The sequence below is a fragment of the Balaenoptera acutorostrata genome, chromosome 19, assembly GCF_949987535.1.
Source record: "Balaenoptera acutorostrata chromosome 19, mBalAcu1.1, whole genome shotgun sequence".
NCBI lineage: Eukaryota > Metazoa > Chordata > Mammalia > Artiodactyla > Balaenopteridae > Balaenoptera > Balaenoptera acutorostrata.
Window position 1 is genome coordinate 16,309,883 of NC_080082.1, and position 19,943 is coordinate 16,329,825.

At 43.9% G+C, this 19,943-nt stretch overlaps 1 protein-coding gene across 1 annotated transcript in view; it reads right to left on the reverse strand.

Moving 5' to 3' along the window:
• Nucleotides 1–19,553, reverse strand: part of ZFHX3 (zinc finger homeobox 3) — a 314,781-nt gene extending 295,228 nt beyond the window's left edge. The window contains exon 1 of the mRNA XM_057534462.1: nt 19,482–19,553. The gene's annotated coding sequence lies outside the window, so the exon portion shown is untranslated. The remainder of the gene's footprint in view (nt 1–19,481) is intronic.
• Nucleotides 19,554–19,943: the final 390 nt, after the last annotated feature.

Consider the following 19,943-nt stretch of genomic DNA (forward strand, 5'->3'; position numbering starts at 1 on the left):
GGGAACAGGCTTTAGGACAAGGTCAACATTGTGGTTGACAGAGTAGAGGGGAAGAAGAGCCCTGGCCCTTCTTTATACTCTTGAGCACTTGAACCAACCAGCCACGTGGCCGGCCTTACCTCTGGATTGTTCCCTGTGAGCCAGTAAGCCCCCTCACTGAAGTATGTTTGAGTTGACTTCTGTTGGTTGTAGGAAATACATACTTCATCCACTCCATACTTTGTTTTGCCAAGCTCCATCATCTCAGATGTGGACTTGCCGAGCCTCTGTCCTAGGCTGTCAGGAGGGTGGTTTCCTTCACATTAGGGTTTAGTGGCCTCAGCCAGGGCCTACACCTGAGACTTCTCTCTGTGCTCAACTTCCCTCATATATTAAGTACATTCTTACGAAACACATGATCCTTGATTCTTTTGGAGCACTCAAGGCTCATTTGACTGTCTCTTGCCTCTTCCTCCACATTTGGCTGATTTCCCGCCACTAGCCTTGCCCATTATGCCACAGTAATACTAAACTGCTCCGTCCAAACCCCATACAATTTTATATGCCTTTGCTGACACTGCTTTTTTTTTCCTGCCAAGAATGCCCAATCCCCTCCACTTTCTTTGCTTCTCATCTATTTATCCTTTTAGACCTGTGTTCTCCAATATGGTAGCCGCAAGTCACACATAGCTACTGAGTTCTTGAAATGTGGCTAGTGGAAGTGAAAAACTGAATTTTTAATTTTATGCCATTTAAATTAATTTAAATTAAAAAATATATATGGAACAATATAAAATATGTTTCTATTAAACACACCTTTATTGCTTTGATAGGACTACATTTTACTTTAACTGTTCAGAAGTTGGTGTCCAAATTGAGATGTTCTGTAACTATAAAATACACACTGTATTTCAAAGACTTTGTACAATAAAGAGAATGTAAAATATCTTATTAATAATTTTTATATTGATTAGGTTGTGAAATAGCAATATCTTGGATATATTGGTTTGAATAATACACGTTAAGATGATTTTCTCCTGTATATTTTCACTTTTTAAATGTGGTTACTGGAAAATTTTAAATTACATACATGGCTGGTAGTATACATCTACTGGGACAGCACTGGACTAGACCCTACCAGGTTTCATCTCCTTGAGAAACCCTTCCCTGGTCACCCAGGCTAGGTGCAGTGGCTTCCTGGCTTCTCATGACACCCTCTTACATAGTACTTATGTCATTAACCGATACGGTCGCTTCATGTGTCTGTCTCCCTCCCACCTATCCCCAGACTATACGTTTCTCAAGGGCAGGGACCATGTTTTATTTTCCAGGGCCTGCACAGTGCCTGGCACATAGTAGGTACTCAGTAAATACTTGTGAAATAAATTAATGAATGGCTAACCACATCAAGTTCATGATATCACAGGTATTTCAAAGTGAACTTTCACGTACAACTACTTTCTAGATTGATATGCTATCTTAGGGCTTCCTGGAGGTCCAGTCTTTTGGCTGAGTCGCTTGGTTACTGTGTGCAGTGCTCAACCTGGGGGGCTGTACAGAGCAGCCCTATAGGCTAACCTTTCAGCCTTTCCTAGAACCCTGATCCTGAGAGGGTACCAGATGGGTGCAGAGCAGGAATGAGCAGACAAGGATGAGCTCCAAGAGGAATGGAGGGAAAAAAAGAGGAAGTGAGGAATGCAGGAAGCAAGCCTTCTCCCCCTGCCTTCTGTGGCAAAGTGAGCTGAGCATTGCTGCCAAGCAAACAGTGGTGTGGAAGGCCGGGGAGGAGAAGCAGGGCTGGCTGTGGTATGCCACTGGGTGGAGTTAAAATTTATAACAAGGGAGAGGCAACTGAAGAAAAGAAAGATTCTTTTAAAAATTCTGCTGAAGCCTAATTAGAAAAAAATTCCATTCCCTCATGCTAAGTTTTAAGAGACTTCCCTTTCAGAATTATTTTCAGTCTGGTGGTAACAGGCAGGAAGAGTGTCAGATGTTCACCAAGCTATAAAGCGGATACTCCCCACCCCCTAAACACAGAACCTGCCCATATTGCTTTTCTGACTTGGGTTATGAGGATACAGGATATGAAGTTGTCAAGGCATAGATCTTTCCAGATAGGAGTGTCCCTTGTGGTAGATTGAAAACAGAATGGCTGAAGTATTCTGCAGCTGTTCCCGCCAAAGAAGTGGAGTAGATTTTGCCAGGCCTTGAATCTGGGTTATACCCATGGGATATTAGACAGCCTGATGCAAGCAGAGGCTTGAAAAGTGCTTGAACACTGAGGCTTGCCCTCTTTTGCTCTTTTTGGAACCCAGCCACCATGTGAAGGAGTCTAGGTTAACCTGCTGGATACTGGGGACATGTAGCTGGTCACCCCTGTGGACACGCCCTACATGCTAGACCTGTATGTGACACCACCAGGGACCACCAGGCCTCAGAAAATCCTCCAGCTGACTGCACCATACAAGCAAAACTGGGCAAATCCAGCAGAAGAACTTCCCAGCTGAGCCCAGCCCAAATTGCCAACCCCCAGAAAGGTGGGCTAATAAATGATTGTCATTTGAAGCCTCTAAGTTTTGGGGTGTTCTTTCATGTGGCAAAAGCGAACTCATACATTCTGACAAAGAGGTGTGGAAATCCATAGAGAAATAGCCACCTTACTTACACCTTATTATAACAGCGTGATTCAGAGCGATTCAGAGGATGGGCTTTGGAGGCAGGCAGATGTGTTTCCATCACTCGCATGATGTGCTCTGGGGCCTCTTTGGTAAAAATGACAGCACCTACTTCATAGGGTTGCAGTGAGAACTGTGTCACCCAGCGTGGCACATTGGAATTAGGATAATTTGGGTATAGTTTATAGAGGAACAATTGTATTTACAAAGGTGTGGTCAGGGTTCAGGGACCCACAAGGGAGAGTGCAGTGCCCTGGGGCCATGTTATCACCGAAGGTGTGAGGAGACAAGGAGGTGACCAAGAGCTGGAGACCCAGCAGGCAGGGTCCAGAGGGCCACCTGGCGGGAGCCATGACCTCGAGTTGAGAGATGGAGCTGTTCCGCAGTGACACATCTGAGAAGGAGCTGGAGGAATAAAAACTCGGACCCACACTTTTTCCTCCTTATTTCCTGCCAGAGTTCCTTGTTGGCCAAATCCAACTAGGAGCCACTGGACATACAGATCAGCCTCCTGTGGCGAAAAGTAAGGTGACGAAGGAGGGAGAGTAGCTCTGGGGCGAATAATGTGCATCAAAGAACTGAGCATGTACCTGACACCCAGTAATTATGATGAAATATCATTCATCTATAAACAAGGGCTATAAGAGGCAGAAAAGGAAATGAGTATTTTTTGCTAGGGTGACCTAGAGAATATTCATGGACAAGATATGCTTTGGAGGGGTTGGGAAAATAATAACAAAATGATAAGAGCAAATATTTATTTGGAATTTACTATGTGCAGGTACCATTCTTTATACCTTATGTACATTAATTTATTTAATCTTCATAACTATCTTATGGGGTAAGTACTATTATTGTCCCTATTTCACAGGTGAGAAATTGAGGCAGAGAGAAGTTAGATAACCCAACTGAGGTCACACAGCTAATAAGTAAGGGAGCCAGGATTTGAACCCATTTCAAAGGCAGTGTGGGGCGTGACTTTCTTTTTTTTAGGCACAGAGCTAGAAAACTCTTATAGAGGAAGTAGGGAGTTATCCAGATGGAGTAGAGTGTGGGGTTTCTGCCGGAGGGTAGCAAGAGACAGTCTGGAGAGAGCGAGGTAAGGACCAGACTACTGAAGACCAGAATGATAGGCTGAGGAATGTGCCTTTATTCTGATGGGCGATGGGAAGCCACCGAGGATTTCTGAGAAGAGAAAGGCAGTCACGGCAGAGTGCAAGGAAGATAAATCCTTGTGTGGCATGAAATTAACAAAGCAGGGAACAACGGGAAGCCAGGCAACCAGCTAGAAGATACTGCAGTAGTCCAAGCACCAGGAGATGAGGGCTTGAATAAGATGACAACAACCGAGATGAAGGGCAGGATATTAGAACTGCATGCAAGGGAAGCCTCAACAGAACGAGGGGACTGATGAACTGGGTGTATCAAGTGTGGGGTGGTGCTGGAGAAAGAGAAACAGGACAAGAGGTTTGGGACCCAGGTGAAAGGGTCACGATGGTATCAGATGGACCATTCAGCCACACTTAGTGTACAAGTTGGAAAAAAGTGTACATCATCCAGTCTTGTGTGTTTTCTAGTTATAACACAAATGCCATGAAGTTGTACCAACCCCTAATCAATTGCAAAATAATAACTGGTTTTGCAATATCAGCTCCTGGCAGATTCACTGGTGAGCCTGGAATAAGGATGGGGAGGAATTCAAGGACTTCCCCTTGTGGTGGTAAGAGACCAGGGTTGCAGGATATTGTGAGATTAGTTCTGGGGAAGCTGGAAGGATGCTTGTTTGCCCGGCGACAATGCTGTCCCCACGGCAGCCCTGGGTTTCCTGCAGTCCCGGATGCATCTTCTTAAAAGGAAAGAGGGATGGCTGGCTGACACATTTCCCGAAGTGGCATTTTCAACATCCCAAGTCTTGGTATCTTGTTTATAAGTGGCACTTACAACACACAAGGGAAGGGGGAAAGAGGGGGGAGGAAGAAAGTTCTCCTAGGGTCTCGAGCACACGAGGAGTTGATCTTGACTCTATGACTTCAGCTCGTCTAACAGAGATGGTGTGCAGAGCCTCCTTGAAATCCACCTGAAATGAATTAGCCTGAAGTAAAAGTAGGTGTTTATCTCAAGTCATTGCCTTGAATAGCTGACTACCTGTTGGAAGAAGGTTCTGATCGATGCAGACCAGAGCAGCCGTGCGTGAGCTGTTACACAGCGGTTAGTATTGATCAGAGCTAAAGGCTGCCGATAGGAATGTGGAGTGAACTGACAGGCAGAGAAGAGGGAAGGAGGAAGCAGCCTTCGCTGGTGGCAGCCGTACAGAGGAAAGCCGATAAAAAGCCAATTCCACTTAACTGAATGGCTGCTAACTAAATATTTTGGGGGCTACAGCCTTCCCAGGTAGCAGCTGGAGCATCTCGGTTCCAGAACTGAGATATCAAGCAAGAGCTGGGCATCGACAGGTGAGATCACAGGGCCCTGGTGATGGATGGGGGAAGAAGAGAGGCCCCCGAACAGAGGGATGGGTGGCCCTGGTCTTGACTGAGCTGACTGGGTGCACTGGAGCACAGCCATGGACCACGGAATGCTGCTGATGGGAAGGAAAGGGACAAGCGCCAGGCTGGGATTTGTGAAACAGTCTCTGATTAATTAGTTCATTTAAAACCTTGATGCTTTTCTCTGCACTTAAGGGGTATTGAAACTAACTGCTGCAGTAAGAGAAAGTTGACCAAAGGCTGGGCCATTCACAGAGAGAGGCAGAATGGTGCAATGTTGAGCTGCTAAGAGACTGGCTTTGGGAGATTCGGTGCTCACTGATAACTTGTTTTCTGAACTTGCAAGTGCTCAGGATTGCACTTCTCTTTCTTGAATTAGGTATGACTATGTAACTTGTTTGGGCCAATGAAATGTGTGTCCCTTCTGGGTGGACATTTAATTGCTAGTGAACAACTTTCCTGCTCTTCGCTTGCCACTGTGATCATAGGTGCTTGTGTTCATATGGATAAGAGCAAAACCCCCTGGAATGTTAAGCTAACACATGGATAGTTGTCCAAAACTGCACTGGATTTTGTGTGAGTGAGGAATAAACTTCGATTATGTCACACTGCTGAACTTTTGGGACTGTTTGTTACCCAGCATAACCAAACCCTTTCTGACTGGTACCGGGGGATTGGTTTTTAGAATCCTGTGTCTACCGGTTGCTAGTAGTTTTGTGATTTGGCCCATTGCTTAATCCATCCATATCTTGGACTATGTATATAAAGCATATAAAAATAGTAACAACAATAAAAATTATGATGTATTGAATGCTTACAAGGTATAAGCATGGCATAGGCTCTGCTTATGTTAATTCGTGTAATTCTCAAAGCAGCCCTGCAGTAGGATCTATTATTATCCTCATTTTACAAATGTGGAACTCAAAGCTCAGAGAGGTTAAAAGACTTCCCCATGGTCACACAGCTTGTAAATGACAGGCTGGAATTCAAGCCTAGGCAGATCACTCCAGAGCACTTTTTCTTAACCATTTTCCTACACTGGATCTCAGCTTAGTTGCTTAATAAATAACAGGTCTTCCAGTATAGGCTTGGGAATAAATTCACCAGTTGGCTCACACTCAAGCATTCTATATGGGAGGAGAAGAGAAAAATGTGGCTAGTATTTCTTTTGCTCTCTCACTAGTCTGTCTACACCACCCCTTCCCACAAGCCTCTGTAAGGTCTGAGCCTGTCTGGAATAACCTTCTCCATTTGTTCCCTCAATCTTGGGTTTTTCTAAGGCTCCAGGTCAATTCCCTACTCATTCATGATACAAACAAAGAAACTCCTTATCAGTGGAAGAGACTGAATGGACTTCTGTCAAAGGATGCCATTCTGAGGAGTTTCTCATGTATAAAATGGGGGTAATAACCCCCATCTCACTGGGTTGTTATACCATTTTTCATCTGTTTTTTAACATCATATTCTAGGTTCTAGACACTGTGTTATGTGCTTTTATATGTGTGTGTTTGTATACACACACATAAAAGATCTACCTGTCTGTCTGTCTGTCTGTCTGTCTATCTATCTCTCTCTCTCTCTATCTATCTACTTACCTACTTACCTACTTAACGATCTATCTTTTAATCTTCACAGCAATCCTAGGAGGTAGATAATATGTCCATTTTACAGATGAGAAAACTGAGGCTCAGAGAATTTAAATACTTTCCCAGAAGTCACTCAGCTAGAATGAAGGATGGGGAGCCAGTTCAAATTATAATCCCCAAGCCTGGTCTTTTTTCTGTTAAACTCTAGTGCCTTTCTCCCACTTGTGGAGTTAAAATAGAATAAGACAGTTAAGATTCTCTTGGAGTACAGGGCCTGGCACATAATAGCAGCTCAATAATTGGTAGCATGAATTATGGTTCATTCATAAACATTTATTTATTTATTTACTTGTTATTTTACTTTCTTTCTTTTTTTGCTGTGTGGCTTGTGCAATCTTAGTTCCCTGACCAGGGATTGAACCCAGGCCATGGCAGTGAAAGCAATGAGTCCTAACCACTGGACCACCAGGGAATTCCCCATAAACATTTATTGAGCAGCTTCTATGCACTAGGTAGTGTGCTCCAAGAAATTCCTAAAGGAATTTTTCAAGGAATTTGAAAACAAACATATAAGGAAATCATTTCTTGTCCCTACTGCCTTTCAAGACACTCTTGGGCTGCCCACAGCGTCAACTCCTTAGAAAGCACCGAACAGAGGGGATCCCAGGCCAAACGAGTGATGGGATACAGGCAGCGGCAGCAGCCCTCATCATGCTGGTGGGCTTTCTCAGTGGGTCTGGGTCCATAACCAGCCTGCAGGCCATCCGGGTAGCTGTGCAGGGGTGCGTGGAGTCCCTGGAGAGCGGAGCAGCCCAGAGCAGCTAAGACCCTGCTGCCCGCTGGGCACCTGCCATTCAGCATCGCAGTCACGCCTCACAACAACCCTTGGGATGGCGATGAGAGTTGCCTCATGTCCAAAGCAGGACCGAGCGTTACCCACGACACCACACTGCCCTTTCTTTATGACCTTAGGTGAGGAGAAAAGGATGGTGACGGAATACTCCTTGAGCATAGTTGGAATTTACCTGGATTGACCTGTAGATTCCAGCCAGCCCCAGGGGGAGGAGAAAGAGTGCTCATATTTTATCAGTTGAACCACCATGAGATCCCCAGGAATAAGGGGCCTGACACTACGTACCTCCTGCCTTTGTGCCGGGGATCATGCCAGGTTATCTCCTTATACCTTCCCCACATCCTCCCATCAATCACCGACCCCACATGATTGATGGGAAACTGTCTCAAAGAGGTTAAGTGGTGCCTAGGATTGGCCCTTATTTTCTCCGTGCCCTTATGACAACATTTAATAATTTTTCTGAGTAACTGGCCCTTCTAAGTACCTTAATTAGGGAGGTCATCTTTGCTCTCTGCTTGTCAAACGTTAGTTACTTGAGAAATGCCTTCCATTTATTGATATATCAATGTATTGATGTGTGTGTGTGTGTGCGTGTGTGTGTGCACGTGTATGTGTGCACGCATGCCACCTCGACGCTTGGGTTCCTCTCGACCAATATTTTGGGTATATGCCGAGGGGAGTGTGCGCAAGCTATTTTGAGTTTCTGTACTTAACGCCTAGCAACTTTAATAAACTTCATTCCTTTAGGTAGTAGACTTAATATTTCAAGTATGGTTTTAATTACCATCCTTCTCATGTTGAAGGAAAAACCGGGAAAAGGGGGGCGAAAATCTAACCTATGAGCATTGCCAGTGATTCCATTCTTTGTGAGAACGAAGGCCAGAATTCCAGAACATAGAGGCTAGAGTCTCTCTAAATTGTTTCTTCAGGCATGGGCACATCATGCTTAAATCATTTTGAATTTCACTGGGTTCTATTCTTCCAGCACAGGCCGTAAACATTTATCTTTGGGCTTTCCCAGAAATGTGTCTTATGGAAGGGATTAGCTGTTTGCGCATTTAAAGTTCCGAAGGTGAACTCCTCTAACCTAACCCACATAATTAAAGTGGAAAATTTCTGGTGGAGAAAAAAAAAAAACATCAGGGAAAATACCATGTTTGGGAAGAGAGCTGGACTCCTACGGTCTCAAGAGATGGCTCTGCATTCTCGGGCACTTAATTATAACCCATCTCGCTGGGCGCTCTAGTTCTTTCCTCTGCTCTGTCTTATCTCTGCGTTGAGATGATCAGCAGCTTGAGGGCGTGGCATTGGAGTGGGGAGAGTGGTTGGTTTAATGGTATAATATTTAAAAACGACTCAATTTTTATTGTGGAGTATACAAGGAAGAAAAGATCAAGTAACAAAACAGAGCAATAGTTTTATTTTACCGATAAATCCTGTTGGTATAAAACAAAACCAATGTGTGGAGCTGGGTTTGAAAACTCAAATAATACAGACAAAAAACAAAATGAACATGAAAAACCCTGCTCACCTCACCCGAGTTTGGTTCTGCTCTACAATAACTATCACTGTTAACATTTTCTTGTGATTCCTTCCTTCAATTTAAAAAATATATTCGTCGTATAATTTTAGCAGCACCCAGAAAGCCCTCGTTTCTACCTATTGTCTGTCCTCTTTGCTATAATGGCTGATATTTCACCGTTATAGATTCACTCCTTTCCATGTGTATGCTTAAGGTACTTCTTTTATTCAAAGATATTGTTATTTAAAAATTCAAGTGATAAGAAGCAATGTTAAAGGTTTGTGGAGATTGTGTCTGAATGGAGAGTGCTGGTTCTAGAGTTACACCACTTAGATCAAATCCAGGGTCTAGCCCTTGCTGGCTCTATTTAACTTCTCTGTGTCTCAGTTTCTTCATCAGTAAGGTGGGGTAATAATAGTACTTGCTTCATAGGGTTGTCATGCGAAATGAATGAAAGAATACATGAAGAGTACTGAGAACAATGCAATACATGTCATCACATAGTAGGTCTTGAAAAACGCTAGCTATTATTCCTATTATATAAAATTAATAACTAAATATAAATGGTTTTAAAACAACTGCCCTTTTTGAGTGCCTAATACATGCTAGACACTGACCATAGTGCCTCATGTACGTGGCTCATACAATCCTCCATACCGCCATAAGAAGTAGGTACTAGTAATCACCCATCCTACAGAGAAGGAAACTCGAAAGCATAATGTAACTTGCCCAAGGTCACACAGCTGGGTCTCAAGGATGAGCTGGGCTTTGAGGGCACATCTGTATTTTCACTGAGCTAGCTAAAACCACAGGGAAATTTCAAAGGGGGGAGCACAGAGAGAGACTTCTGGAGATGCTAGTGAAAGCGTGGGTGACGCAGTGGGACAGCACAGAGTGGGAGGGACGCCTGGAAGAGAGGGGGAAGCCTGGTGAGGTGGATGGAGTCGACATCCAGGGAGCTGAGCCTGTCATGCGATTCTGCCTGGGGCCAGTGCAAGGTCTGATTTCCTTTGTGGTCTCCCAGGGTGCCTGGAAGTTGCAGGAAGCCAAAGGATCCAAGTCTTAAATTCAGGTGTTCCATTTCCACCACGAGTTCCATGACCTTGGCAATTCACTTCACTTCCCCAGCAAGTTTCTTTTTCTGTAAAACGGGGATCACGAATCCTGGCTCACCTACCTACCTCATGGGGCTGTTGTGAGGCTCAAGTCAGTCTGGGGACTTATAAGTGTTCGGCTAACTGGAAGGCACTGCCCAGAGATGCTAGATATTGTTATTGACTTGATGATTACTGGTGAGTTAAAATGGGGGATGCATTTGGTCCTATAAAACTTAGATTTAGAGAGGACCCAAAAAATGTACCTCCATGGGGAAGAGTTTATGGTACCAGGGACGCTGGTACTGTCTGTGTTCAATTCAAGAACAGGTAGGGAGCCTGGGAGCCTTGTGGATGAATAATATCATCATTATGTAGTTGCAGTGATAGCAGGTTCGAGGATCATACCATACTCAGCCTTCTCTTCTCTGTACTTCTCTGTACTTCCACTCCCAGCAATCTGGGGCAAGGTGGGGACTGGTGACATCCTCTGTGATGTGTTAGAACTTGTCCTGCTTTAAGGTCTGGTCAGCTGCACGGCCACATATCGCATGGAGACACAAAGCAATCGACAGCATCCTGGCCATTTCTTATGGATCCAGTATCTTGGGTCTAGGTTGTATTTCAGGCCAACTTTTAGTGAAGTAGATCAACGCTTGAAGCACATAATATAACATGATTCTTCAAGAGTTGGATTAATTGTGTCACAGTCACAGTCTCAGTTCAGGTTCAACCTTTTAAAAGTTTTATTATTGTATAAAGTGATCAATCAGGAGGAGAGGAAAGACAAATGCTCGACTTTGGCCATATTTCTCCCTCTTCTTTGTCAGCACATGTTCCTCTCCTAGTCAGTTCATCTGGACTGTGCTGGAGAAACTGGGGTTAAGGCAGATCCATGATGGAGCAAAATCTGAACCAAGGAAGAGGCAGTCAGGTGCTCTGAGTGGAAGGCAGACTGCTCCTGGGCTAATCAACCTTGGTTTTACATGAAAAGAACCTGGGGCGCTTTAAGATGTTCAGAGTACTGAATCCCACCCACAGAGATTCTGGATGTCCTGGTCTAGGGTATGGTTTGAGCACCCCCTTGATTCTAATGTATAGCCAAGGATGAGAATTACTGGTCTGGTCAGAGTAGCTCTTGGTAAAACCATCAGGTGTGGCAAATTTCCTTTGGGGGTCCTTGTTCCCCAACTTCTGTTTTCTCTGTCTCACTGTCTCCAGGACCCTCTCCTATATCTCATCCTGCTGGATCCTGCTTTCAAAGTGTTCCCCATCAAGGTATTAGTCGATAAAAACTTAAGGGTTTAGACCTTCCAGAAGTACATGCATTTTCACATGGGATACTTAAAGTCAAAACGACCTGGAGTAATCTAGCTACAGAGGGGTGAGCAGGTGGCTGAGATGCATCTGAGCCAACAGCTTTCTAGTCGTCATCACTGTAGTAACAGTCAATACGTATTATGAGCAAAACACTGTTGTAAGTATTCTCTCTCCACATATAAATACATATCTTCACTCACTGAATCCTCCCAATAGCCTTATGAGACAGGTGGCTTACATTGGATAAACGAGACACAAGAGGGTTGAGCAATATATACAAGGTCTTACAGCCAAGAAATGGTAGAGCCAAGATTTGAACTCAGGAAGTCTGACTCCAGGTACCATCTTTTAACCACTCACTGCTCAAATGACCTCAATGGTCCCTACCAAGGGCAGAATGGAGTCTGAGGACTAGTTCTGTTTCTCCAACAGGAGATGTTGGGGAGCTTCCCCTTATTTTTCCCTTTCAAAGTCCCTGAGGCAGTACCCTCTATGGGAGATTTTCATTGTTCCTAAATGTCGCCCTTCCCTGTGAGAGGGTAATACTTCTCTTGCTTCGTCAACATCAGGCTTGGCCATGTGACTTGTTTTGGCCACCAATAAAATGTGAGAGGAAGTGATGTATGCTACTTCTGAGCAGAAGCCTTAAAAGCCATCATGTTGTTCCTTTTCTCCCTTCCAGCAGGATATTGTTTTGAAGCAAGGGAGGAGCTGCTCCTTCAGCCCAGGACTCAGAATAAAGACAAAGTGGAGCAAAGATACAACCACGTAATTTAGATGAAATGGAGCAAGGTGAGACAGAGGGATTACTTTCATGTAATTTTGTACACGAAAAATGTATCTTCATTTTAAGTCACTAAGGCTTGGGGGTTGTTTGTTAATGCAGCATTACCTAGTAAAAACTGACTGATACACCTGCTGAATATCAATATTTTTAAGCTCAAGTGCCAGAAATGCTATAAGGATAATATCCTTAAATAACCAATAAAATACATTATAATTTATCCAAGAAATATTGCAAATAGGCTCAAAACAGATTTCCACCTTCTACGAATACTTTTTATGCATTGACCCATCCCCATCTCAGAATGCTAAGAGATCTGAAGCATTTGCCTAGCTCAGTACATCCAGAATTCATTCACCAGCCCAATACTTACAAAGAGAATCAGAAAGAAAGGATGAAGTAGATTAAGAGTTATTTTAGGTTTGAGGGCATTGGATAGCATGGGAGAGAAAAAGTATCTATTTTCCTTTATAGATGGGAATTAGTGGCAAGACTTGATAAAACTCTCCCTTACCTGAGACAGAAAATGAAAGAATCCTTAATATAAATTCTGTGTTCCATGCTTCAGAATCTGTTGCTCCTTTTAATTCCCAACTTCTTGCTTCCGTCTCATAGAGTTTACAAACTTATGGCCCATGAGCTGAATGTGGCATGTTGAATCTTCTATTTGGTTCATATGTTGCGTGGGTATTTATATCAGATTGATTGCCAACACTCAAAATTTGAGATATTTCAAGTAAAAAAAAAATGGATATTTCCAGCTTCTTTTGAAAAATCAAAAATTCTGGTTACATTGGGCCTGGGAACCATGGGCTAGAGTTAAGCAGCAGCTGCCCTTAAGGCTGAGCGTGTTCTCCACAGTCCCCACCTCTCTTTATTGCCTTATACCATTCCCACTTCACTTATTTGTATTCTTTGCTTAATCCATGCAGCCATGGGAGTTTGCTTCTCTGGGGGTCAACTTCCTTCTTTATCTTTTCTTCCCTTCTCTCCCCTTCTCTCCCCTTCCCTCCCCTCATCTCCCCTCCCCTCCCCTCCTTTTCTTTTTCTTTTCTTTTTGTTCTTACTTCTTCCACAGTAAGGAAGAAGATCTCTGGGAGCCCATTTTTTGCTGCCCTGAGGACACTGCTCTCTGCCTTTTCTTAGAACCTGAAGTGACCCAAATTTGACAGTCCAGCTGGGGTCCCAAAGAGAGTCACCTAAACTATCTAAGACCATTCTGGGGGTGGAGGGAATAGATGCTTCCCTCTGGATATCCTGACTATGCTTATTCAATGGATTCTATAATAGTTACTGATTTGCATACCTGTGTAGCTTGAAGGTCTTGGAGCAGCATAAACCTCCTGCCCACTAGATAATTCTGTTGCTTAACAAACCATAACAGCTCTGATTACATGCAGAAAACTAGCAGTAAATGGTTTGAAAATGATTTTACTATTTTCTGTTATGGAAAACTCACATGTAGGAACATTACGGAACTGTTTTGAAATTTCTTTAGCCTTCCAAATGTAAAATCACTAGACTTTGATATTTTAGCAATTCCACGTTTAAAATATCAGAGTTAATGAGACCTGCATCTGCTTTATTGACACCTACACTGGAGAAAGTCATCCAACACCATATGGATGAAGTAGTCAGTGGGTGGGCATTTCCAATCCTCTGGCACGCCCTTTTCTTTTTCTGCACCAAAGTCGTTGCTAGACCAACTTCTCATTGACTAAAACTTCACACCAAGGCTCAAGGATTATACACCTAGGACTTGGACTGTGCAGATTGTGATATGGGCTGTGGGCATCAAGATGTACACTGGGGTTCCCAGTAATAAAGTCATTCTGAGAGCTCTCACACCAGCACTCAGCTAGCTGTAACCTTCTCCTGCATGCCTTCTAAGGACATTAAGACTGGACATTTTATTTTGTTTCCGTTTTAGTTTATTTGAAGGTTTTATGATGTCTTAGTTGATTGGCCTGTGGAACTTCCAAATAAACATGCTGCTTTTAAAAATGGCAAGTTGTTTTTATTTATTTCTCTTAGGTGCCCAGTGACTTCGGGGTATATTAGGCAGCTTTAAATTATAATTAAAATAATAACTGTGGACCTAAAACAATAATAGACATTGAATTATGTGAACACCAAATTAGGATGTTCAGAAAATCTGTCTGAAGGAAACCAGGGTAAGCATGGAATTAAAAATAGTTATCTTTGCAGCAATGTGACCAAAGGAAATTTCTCTCTAACAACAGCCTTGTTATTATTTTTTTGCTTTGTTTTGCCTTCCTACAAGGCTACTCACATTTTTATTTTTTGTGTTTGCTGGACTTGGGGTGTGTGTAGGGGGTATCTAGTTCTTTTGGTGACCTTGTTATGATTTTACAGACAAGAGAAAATAATAAAACCTGCCTGTCATCTGAGAAAATCATTGTATTTCAATGATTTCTTGAAAATTTCTCAAGTCCATGGGCACAAGCAGTAGAAGCTGGCATTGTGCTTCACTGAATGCCAAATCCTCAAGCGCTTCTGAGTCCCTCTAAGACACACACATCTGCATTCCTCCATCTGTCATCTTAGCTCATCTTCCTCTCCCAACTGTTCTTAAATTAAATGACTACGTCTAAAGGGAGATTTTCTCGGGAAAGCTTATGAGAATTTGTCCAAAGGCAAATTAAAACATTGCAATGTAATCACCCAACTCAACTCACTGCTTGGCTGTTCTCAGTGCCTTTTCTTACCCAAAGGAGTTAATCAACCTTTGGGCCCCATATGGAGGAAAGCAGGAAGAAAGGGAAGTCAAGGGAAAATGGAATCCACTGGCTGATGGTCAGAGTGTCAGGAAATGAAGAGTGTGGCAGAGAGGGCTGTATCATGCGCAGTGGATCCAAAGGCCAGGGCAAGAGGCATAGGAGGTAAGAAGCAAAAGAAAGCAAGCATCTAGTTCTAGACCCTCCTGGCATGATGCTTAACCTCAGGGATATGAAAATTCACCTTCTCTCACCCCCATGTCCCCAGAGATGAATGGATAAGAGTTCCTGCAATCATCACAGGCCACTAGGAATGACAGGACTCTTCAGCTTGGCTGGTCATTGCCCTTTTATTCCCTCGATGCTCCACGTGAATTCTTTCTTTTTTTTTTTTTTTTTTTTTTGTGCTAGGGCTTTCTCCAGTTGTGGCAAGTGGGGGCCACTCTTCATCGCGGTGCGCGGGCCTCTCACTATTGTGGCCTCTCTTGTTGCGGAGCACAGGCTCCAGACGCGCAGGCTCAGTAGTTGTGGCTCACGGGCCTAGTTGCTCCGCGGCATGTGGGATCTTCCCAGACCAGGGCTCGAACCCGTGTTTCCTGCATTAGCAGGCAGATTCTCAACCACTGCGCCACCAGGAAGCCCCCGTGAATTCTTTCTTAACACTGGGTTGAAGGGGACAGCTTTCCCAGAAATTACAACTTGTGGGAATTTATCCGAAGGAGACAACTGGAAAGATTCATCAAGCACAAGGATGTTCATTAGAGTATTGTTTAAGATAACATTACTATCCATCCGTAGGGGATTAGCTAAATAACTGACAGTACATCCAACACTGGAATGCAACACAGTCATTCAAAAGGAACATGCAAATCTGTAATTCACTGGTGTGGTACGTGTTTGGACAACATGTATAATATGATACCACTGACATAAAATAAGACAAATATATGTATATGTCTGAAGACCAGGCATCTGATAGGATGCCTTTCAGTTTAACAGTGTTTGCTTCTGGGTGGTAGAATTTTGGGTGATCTTAATTTTCTTTCTGCTTTGATCAACTGCTTGCACTTTAAAAAGAGATTATATATATGTTTTTTATAATCAGAAAAAAGCTTAATGTTAGGTGTATATTTGAGAGAAAAAAAGAGAGCAGCCTTGTTTAATGGCATGTGAGTATCTGTGCTGCTCCGCTAGTGTCCCCAAACCCCTCAAAAAGTCCCAAGGAACTGAATCTGGAGAAAGAGGTTTGGCTGGGTCATGATGGGAACAGGGGGTTGGCTGCCGCGGTGACGCTCCAACACTTGATTCCCAGGCTACGACAGTCTAATCTGATTATCATTTCCATTGGAACTATGCTCCCCACTAAACACTCAAAGTGCTTCTTCAGATCAATGCTTTCAGTTCATCCCCAGATGACCTTTGTAAGGCAGAAGTGGGCAAGGAACATGAAGTTTCCTAATCTGGGGACCTGAGACACTAGTGCCTATGGGACTTGAGGGAAACCATGGCGCTGCTGAGATCAGCGTCCTGGTCCTTGATCTCTCCACTGAGTGCTTCTTTGCCTAACCCATAGCGCCTCACTTTTAGCAATGAAAGGGAAAAGGTTTGAAAGAATCTTTTTAGTAACTCAGGAGATGGAACGGAAACCTTCTGCCCTTTTGTGCATTGAGATGTTCAAGAACTGGATTATATCTGATGAGAGTGCCAGTTAGGAGAAATGTTCTTGGACCTTGGAAGGCTATCGGTGGTCCCGATTCATTCTGATGCTGCAGAGGACGCTTCCTCCTGGACGTTTGGAGCCTGGGATAACAGTCTTATCCTACTATGAACTACTGCAAACAAGGCAAGGGTTAACTTGCCTGGGTCTCAACATTTTTGTACATAAAATGAAGGGGGAGAGTGGCATCAGTCTTACCTGCCCCAAGGCATTCTTTGAAGGACCAAGTGATGTAACAGATATGAAAGTCCTTATCTCTTTGACTTCTCTCTGACCTTCTCTAGAAGAGTTGGTTGCCCCCACCCCTCGCCATATTCTTGTAATAGACTACCAGTTATGCTATAGGTCTTGATATCTCTGCCTCCCCAGCAAGGCTCTGAAGAACAAAGTCAAGAATGATTCTGATTCAGTACAACCCCATCCCAAGACCTAGCACAGCGCTTAGCACGTGGTAGTTTTCAATTAACGTTTGTTGACCAGGTGAATGGTACAAAAGTCTGAAATGCTCTTCCAGTGGGAAGCATTAGGAATTGCCACTGTGAAACAGGTGGAACTGTCCTCTTACTGAACAACACACAATTTACTATCCATTTTTTTTTTAAAGCCCCACACCTTCTCTCTAAGACTGTTAGAGCACGTGGAATAACAGTAACAACTGCTGACACGTGAGTGATGATTTGTGCCAGGCACCGCACGAAGCCCACTGGGTGAACTGCATCATCTCCTTCTACTGCCCTCACTTTGAGGTGGGTTCTGTTACCAGTTTTCCAGATAATGATGCTGAAGCTCAGAGGACAGTTTGCTTGGAACCCAGAGAGAATCGGTCTGGAATCCATTTTCAAGCCCGAGCTCTTGACCGCTTTTCCTGACTGTCTGAAACCAATTTGAACCAAAGATCAGGCTGGTTTAGTACCTGCTCATTTTCATTTTAACTTGGGATTTCTACAGAGTTAGCCTCTTTCAAATGCTCTTGCAACCAGTCCGTGTTCAGCAGGTAAAACTGAGCAAGGCCACAGGGGAGGCTTAGGTGGGCTGTGTCTCGTCCCCTTGCCTCTGACAACAGCTCACCTTCAGAGCCTCAGCTCAAATGTGGTCCTTTCCTTTGTTCCTTAAATGTTCCCATTTTCTTTTACTTCCCTCTCAGTTTCCTCTTAACCAGTTGAGTGACAGAAACTCAATGCTGACCACTTCATTAGTCGACGACCTCGTCCCCCTGGCCTCCTGCCCCGCTGGCTCTCCTGGGCAGGTTGCCTTACGTCATAAGTCCTTGCTAAGGGTCAGGACCTTGGAGCCATCAGCACTGGGCATGTTGTTTTAATATATATCTAGAGAAATCAGGCCTGTCGGATCACATTAGGCCCTATTTGTGCATTGTACGCCAATCCCCACGGTGGAGATGGACTGTTACCTTTGAAATACAATCATGGCTGGTTACCAGTGAGTACAGAGCACAGATTATATTCCATCAGGGAGGCCCTTCTAATCTGTCTCTCCCCTCATTGGCAGGGCTGCCCTTCTTCCTGTACAGAGAATATCCTCATAAACAGCAGTGTTGGAAAGGAGCAAGGCTAAGAGATACAGCATGTTTCTAAAACCAGATGTGTTAATGAGCACACGAGGGTCAGTGTGGTATGTGATAGCTCAGCGTCGCGGGAGCCCAAGGTAAACGGGCAAGTTGTTGGTATGGCGCTAAAACTGTAAAGTTGGCAGCCACCATTGGTTGAGGGATTACCTTGTGGCAGGCATTGGATTAAGCATTTTATATGCATTAGCCCGTTTGGTCCTCATAAAAACCTGGAGGTCAATACTACCATTAAACCCATTTTATGGATGAAGAAATTGAGGCTCAGAAAAGTCCAGTGCTTTGCCCCAAATTCACAAAGCAATTAAGTGATGGGGGGCAGGGGGTGGAATCCAAAGCTGCTTCCAACCACGAGGCCACCATGATTTTGCCCTGATAGTATGTGGTCTCTTCTTTGGGGTGGGATTTTAGGTGGTGTTTCAAGAGAACCATAATGAAATTCCCCTTTCTATTTAGGGAGGGGCCCCAAATATCTCACTTGACCCAACAGAAGATTTGTTTTAAAACGGAGTCTGGGACTAAGCCAACCTCCCTTTTTTTTCTTTCTTCTCTGGGATTGGTTTTAAACTCATTCCTACATCCCGTGGGAGTCTGGCTGGACATATCCCTTGACAGGGGCTAGAAATAGCTCTCAAAGCCTATTTTTAAGGAAAATGTGATGTCAAAAAATGAGGCAGGAATGGACACCAAGAAGAGAAAAGAATACACCAGAATGGAGTTAAGGAGTGCTTAACCAGGAAATGCTCAGAGACAGGAAGAGTAGGAAGGCTGACAAAAAGATGAAAACTGGCAGAGATGCACTGGGGGGATGGAAGTGCTTTCCTACTTGGGCAGCGTATTTCTGTCATATTCCTGTGTTCTGCCCTTAGGAAGCTCAGCCAGGGAAGGTAAGTGCCGTGGCTCTGCTACAAACCCACTTTTCTATCTAGACAAACAGGGCCTGACAAAACACATGCAGAATTGCCCGCTTGCCTCTTTCCTGGAACCTCAAGGCACAATGCAGAGGTGTCTAGTAACACTGCAATTTCCTTTGAACTGTTTGGTTTTGTTTGGTACCCTTGTCTGGTGGGTTAGTCTTTTTGACTGCGTTAACTCACCTGGTATAACATTTTCTTTCATTGAGAATCAAGAAGGCTGGAACTCACCTCTCTGAGTCGGGCAAAGCTGGACATCATCCAATCACGCGCGGCTAGACTTCTGGAGGCTGTAAACGATATCTTCCGAGCTAAGGAAGAGAGGAAAGAACAGAAACACTGTTGGGGAGACAATTGGTGAACGTTTGTAGGCCAACTGGTGAATGAGAGACAGGATGAGCCCATCTTTCTTCACTTATTTTTCTTGGATAAAATTTGCATTTAAGGGGGGCGTTTATTAAAGTCGCCTCCACCTAGGCCACTATCACCAGCAAATGACCCAGCTACCTGCGTTCATTCCATGTTGACAAAGCTGGAGAAAAGCACATTCTTTAACTGGAAAAGGAGTCTTTACAAATGCAACTCAGGGCGGCCGACCTCAAGACAGCATCTGATATTAATTAGAAATTATACAACGCTCTAAGTTGAACTAAAGAAATTTTGGTAGAAGGATCAGACAAGAATGAGGAAAAT